Here is a 5,578-nt window from a genome sequence, read left to right as displayed (position 1 = left end):
TACAGCGTTCAGGAATATGCTCGTGGTGCATCTCAACAAAGGATGTATAGAGGATATCTAACAGTGTCTTCAGTAATACCAAAGATATTTCACGAGTGGGGCTAATATTTTGATATTTTTCACGAGTGCGCAGCACGAGTGAAAAATATCAAAATATTAGCCGCACGAGTGAAATATATTTGGTATTACTGAAGACACTGTTAGATATTCTGTTTATTAAATTTTTTATCAACGAAAAACCTACCCCGTATGCTAACTAGGCCTACAGCGAAAGTTTGCATACAAAAAAAGTAGTTTCCCCTGTCCAGGTGCTGACATATATGTCGGGCTTTCTGATTGGTCAATTATTTTGGTATTTTCTAATCATTAATTTGATTGGTCGAATCAGCAAAAGTGATATTTTTCACTAGTGAAAAATATGATATTTTTCACTTGTGAAAGATATCACTTTTATAGAATGAATAATTTTTGATATTTCACTGGTAAAAATGTAATAAATATAATTATCAGCTGGTATTTAATGTTAAGAATGGTAACAAGTTTTTGAGAACTAACTATTTAAATGCAGATTTGCATAATTTGAAAATTAATTATAAAAAATTTATTTTAAAATTTTAACATGAAAGATCGATGCTTTTAGCGTTTTTCCCATTTAATTCCAAATTTTACACACATGACTGTTTTCCAAAAGAGTCCATTCTATACACAATGATTTAAATAATCAATTTATTTGATTTTTGGTGATTTATGATCTAATACTTGTTATGAGCATTGATATGTGCCGTGATAAAATGGTAATTTTGTTGACAAAAATCATAATAAAACTATCTTAGTTAAGTTCAACGTTTTATTGCCCCGTGTTAAACACATGAATTCATTTAATTGTGCAGTCACATCAAAGTTCCGTTGCAATGACTTTAGCATTCATCATATTGTTGAACTAAATTTACTGCTTGTATTTACATCTAATTATCCAATGGAAAACTTCGTACAATGTAAATTGTATAGAGAAAACAAAAATTAAAAGTAGGAATACAACTCATATTGAAATAAGTGCTGGTGTTTATTAAATATTTGATATGATCATTGCGTTAATTGAAAACATCTTCCGAATTCGTATATCCATGAAGTACATAGTCAAGTTAAAAACATATCTCTTGTCATTGCTTTGAACTATTCATGGAATATTCGGCATATTTGTTCATATACAACATACCTTCATAATAATCCTTCGAAATTTAAACCCTTAAAAATGATAATCAGCTAAGTATGAAAATGTTAGGGGTCGAACCCTGAACCAATTCATCACTGATATTTGTTGATGTAACGCAGAATTGATATAATTGTGGGACTGCTTTCAGAATGCCAGATGTGGTCACAGCCAGGTTACAAAAGGCGTTCTCCGAACACCAACATGTAAGGCACGAGGCCAAGAACTGTCACTAGCAGCGGTCCACCTTAAAACAGAGAACACTGACATTAAAGCGAATGCATTACTCCACATCAAGTCGAGAGCAAATCTCCCCATGCTGGAAATAACACGTCAATTTATTCCAGTAAACTTTGAATTTTTTTTTAAACATTTCAAAGGGTCAAAACACTTTTATAACATTATGATCAGAAATAATATTGTGCCCTCAGGACAAAGAAAATGGAATTCAATTTTTGATAGAAGCAATATTTACTGGAGTCAGGTTTTCAAACTTCCGTTTATTGTAACTAATAACACAAATTTCCAATGGTTTCAATATAGAATCAATCACCATATTCTTACAACAAACTCTCTTTTATTTAAAACTCGAATGGTGCCATCGCCTTTGTGTACACTGTGTAACTCAGAGATTGAAACCATTATTCATATTTTATGGGAATGTCAGGAGGTTTAAAATCTTCTTCTTAGCTTTGAAACTCTTTTAGATACACTCCTTATTCCTTTTGGTTTTAATAAAGAATCATTTTTATTTGGTCTTCTCACACAAAATGTAAATGGTAAAATTGATAATGAAATTCTCATTGTAATTAAACAGTACATATATAAAATGCGCTGTCTGCATAAGTCCTTAAATTTAAATGCTTTAATAAATACTATACAGGACTATTTTAATATACAAAGATGTGTAGCTTATAGCAAAGGAGGTATGTATAAGGAGAGATTTAGAAACGAATGGCTAAAATGGGAAAAATTAATTAGGTTATAGCTTTCATTTCATAATATATTTAACTGACATGTCTCCTAGGCTCTAAAACACTAAACTGGTCAATAATTTTGCTTTGTTGCTCTGATAATATATTGTGATTTTTCCATCCCCTTTCTCTCCCTGTTTTGTCTATTTATCTTTCTATTTATGTATGTCAATACTGTCTGTATGTCTGTGTCTCTGTTTAGTCTGTCTGTGTCTTTCGGTCTAAGTAGGTTGGTGTTAGTCTATGTATCTGTTTGTCTGTATATGTCTGTCAGTCTTTCTGTATATGTCTGTGTCTCTGTTTAGTCTGTCTGTGTCTTTTTGTCTAAGTAGGTTGGTGTTGTTAGTCTATGTATCTGTCTGTCTGTGTGTATGTCTGTCAGTCTTTCTGTATATGTCTGTGTCTCTGTTTAGTCTGTCTGTATCTTTCTGTCTAAGTAGGTTGGTGTTGGTTTATGTATCTGTCTGGCTGTGTGTATGTCTGTCTGTTTGTCTGTACATGGATGAATAGCAGGATAATAGAAACAGAATGTGTGTTTAATATGCATTTTCTTATATATGTATGTATACAATAATATATACAACATGTGTAGTATGTGTGCACTTGTATGGGTATATTTGAGTTGTAGTAGGTGCGGTATGTGGATATGTTTTCATGTAAGTGCTGTGTGTACATGCATGCCAATGGATGGATATCAAAATAGTACATGTATGTGTAGTAAAGCATGTGTGCTCATTGTCATATGCAATAGTTAGTATATGACTATATGTAGTACGTATGAACATGTATATGTGTATAGTATTGTGTACATGTATGTATATGTACTAGAACACTCATGTGTGTGGGAAGGTGTTTGCGTGGGGTGTGTCATTCTCATTCATCAGAGTTACTTCCCTTCGTTTCATATGTCACTCGGTCAGTACGGTGGTATAGCGTAGCTTGCGTAGCTTAGCAGACTCTGGGGGGCGAGAATGGGGGTGTGTTGGTGTGTATGTGTGTGTGTAAGCTTGTGCGTAGTAAATTATAATAGAAATACACATCAGTGCTGAAAGGTGTGAATGACCATAAAATGTAGATGTCTTGTGTTTGTTGATAATATATGTTTAACTGAATAAAATATAAATTACAAAAAAAAAAAGTCGAGAGCAAATCATAAAAAAGATATACTAATTAGTATTGAGAAACTTAGCCCCCTGCGTTTTCTTTGAAATATTGTGGATCCTGGGGATAAGGTGTTGGATAGGAATATTTCTGACGTCAGAGCAAATATACAATGACGTGACATCGACAATTTGAACATGTCAGATACACATTGTTTTGTCTTAATGCAGCATCCAAGGGTATGTAAAATCCATTGGTCTGCCGTGATGATGTAACAGAGAAATCTAAACCGAAGGTTAATATTCTCAGTTGTATGAACCGAGGGTCTAGGTTTAGGCAACCAAGATTATCACCCACATGGTCGGAGAGTTTTCTATCATATCCTCAAGGAAGGGGAATATTATATTCATATTTGTTTGTGAAAATCTAAGATGTCTCATTTTATCGTAAAAATCAACTAAAACATTCACAATTCAGATTTCTCGCATTTCAATAATACTCTATACACAATATGCTTCACATTAAACATTGAATTCCATAAAACATAAACATTGAATATGGCCCATCTAATGCTTTCAAAACATAAATATTGAATATGTCCCACCTGTTCCATAAAACCTAAAACGTTGAATTATCTCTTACGTGTCCCGTAAAAACTAAACATTGAATATGTCTCTTCTGTTCAATAAAAACGAAAACATTGAATATGTCCCATTAGCTCCAGAATAATCTAAACATTGAATTATCTCTTGCGTGTCCCATAAAAACTAAACATTGAATATGTCTCACATGTTCCGTACTAAATTCAATATTGAATATGTCAAATGTATTCCGTATCAACCTTAATATATCACGTGTATGTAAACAAGTTATTCTCAAAAGACAGATTTTCTATTGTTGAAGTACATACTTCGGGAATTTTAAATCGAACTATGTTCACCATTTTAAAACAAATCCCATCATCATGATTTCATTCGTTTGAACAAACCTTGTAGCCGTTCACCCCAGCCTGCTACAAGCCCAATATAAGATTTTAGCTGATTTGATCCCCGTGATTTTTTACTCAAAATATACGCCATCTTTCTCTACATGATCAACTTGGAATCGAACAAATATAATTTAACATTATTGACAGATTTTGTTCATGATTTGTCTTGTGACATACATTTTTGGGCTTAACTCACCTAATGAGGGAGCAGCCTTCTAATTCGTTTTCAATTAGTTTTCATGTCAAATTTCGTTTATTTAATCATTTATTTAATTATTAACTCGATGATCCAAACGGACTTTATCAAACATGATCGACTTCATTGCTGCACTTTCTACTATTAATACACACAATTTACGTAGACAGGTGTTTGAGATAGTTACTTACTAGTGTAGGTCACACAAGAGTTTTCTTGGGATGAAACAGACGAATTAGATCCGGCTGGTGGCTCCGTTTTGCTAGCTTCTGCTTGCTTTGTTCGCCATTACTTGTGACGTCAGGGATGAAAATATATATATCATTACATGATGAGCTAGGGGTTTTAATATTACTAAGATCCTAGACATTTTTCTAAGTGATAATTTTATGTGCAAAACCAAATGATCGATTGCTTGTTATTAAACGCTCTTTGTTAGAGTTTAACTAATATATTTATATTTTCTCGACCATTTTCTTCATAATCATTGGGATAATGAACATATTGGAAAATTAACATCATCAGTTTGACGCTTATCGTTCTTAATCGTACAACATAAGAGCACGGTAAAACACACACATTTACATGACGTTTATTTGTTCAGTGAATAGATTCAATACTAAAACGTTATATGGGAGTTAGTTCCTTACCTATCAAAGTTAGACCAATTATCAACAGAGTCCTCATGTTCCCTTTGTGCATTTTAGGATTATCTAACTCGTTAACAAGTCAAAGTTCGTAACACTATGACATCTGACAGCGACGGTGTGTGATTTATATATTGAGGGAAGGAGTTTCAGATAATTTACATGCAGCTAAGTTGCATAGCACCAGTACCGTCTCACTGATCAGAACGAACATGCATCGGTAACAGTTTATTTACCATTTAAATGGTAATATATATGAGATAAGATATTTATATGTTTGTTTGTTATGAAATTAATATTTTCTAAATAATGAAACTTGTTTTTCAGGATGGTTAGTATGAACGTGCATACACCTTGGTATATAACAACCAATGTTTGGTTTGAGCGTAACGTTTCGGTGTCAATAGTACTACTGTCACCTCCATAGACAAATGACCAGTAATATAATTTGTTATATTGCGA

At 32.9% G+C, this 5,578-nt stretch overlaps 1 long non-coding RNA gene across 1 annotated transcript; it reads right to left on the bottom strand.

Annotated features, from left to right (window-relative positions):
- Positions 1-833: 833 nt before the first annotated feature.
- On the bottom strand, positions 834-5,360 carry LOC117321099. The gene is made up of 3 exons (XR_004531219.1): positions 5,120-5,360; positions 4,661-4,760; positions 834-1,457 (listed from the first exon to the last, which is right to left on the bottom strand). It is a non-coding gene; the product is annotated as an uncharacterized LOC117321099 (long non-coding RNA).
- Positions 5,361-5,578: the final 218 nt, after the last annotated feature.

This window comes from Pecten maximus, unplaced genomic scaffold (genome assembly GCF_902652985.1).
Source record: "Pecten maximus unplaced genomic scaffold, xPecMax1.1, whole genome shotgun sequence".
NCBI classification, from domain to species: Eukaryota; Metazoa; Mollusca; class Bivalvia; order Pectinida; family Pectinidae; genus Pecten; species Pecten maximus.
The sequence above is the reverse complement of the archived record's forward strand: the minus strand, read 5'-3'. Positions and strand labels throughout refer to the sequence as shown.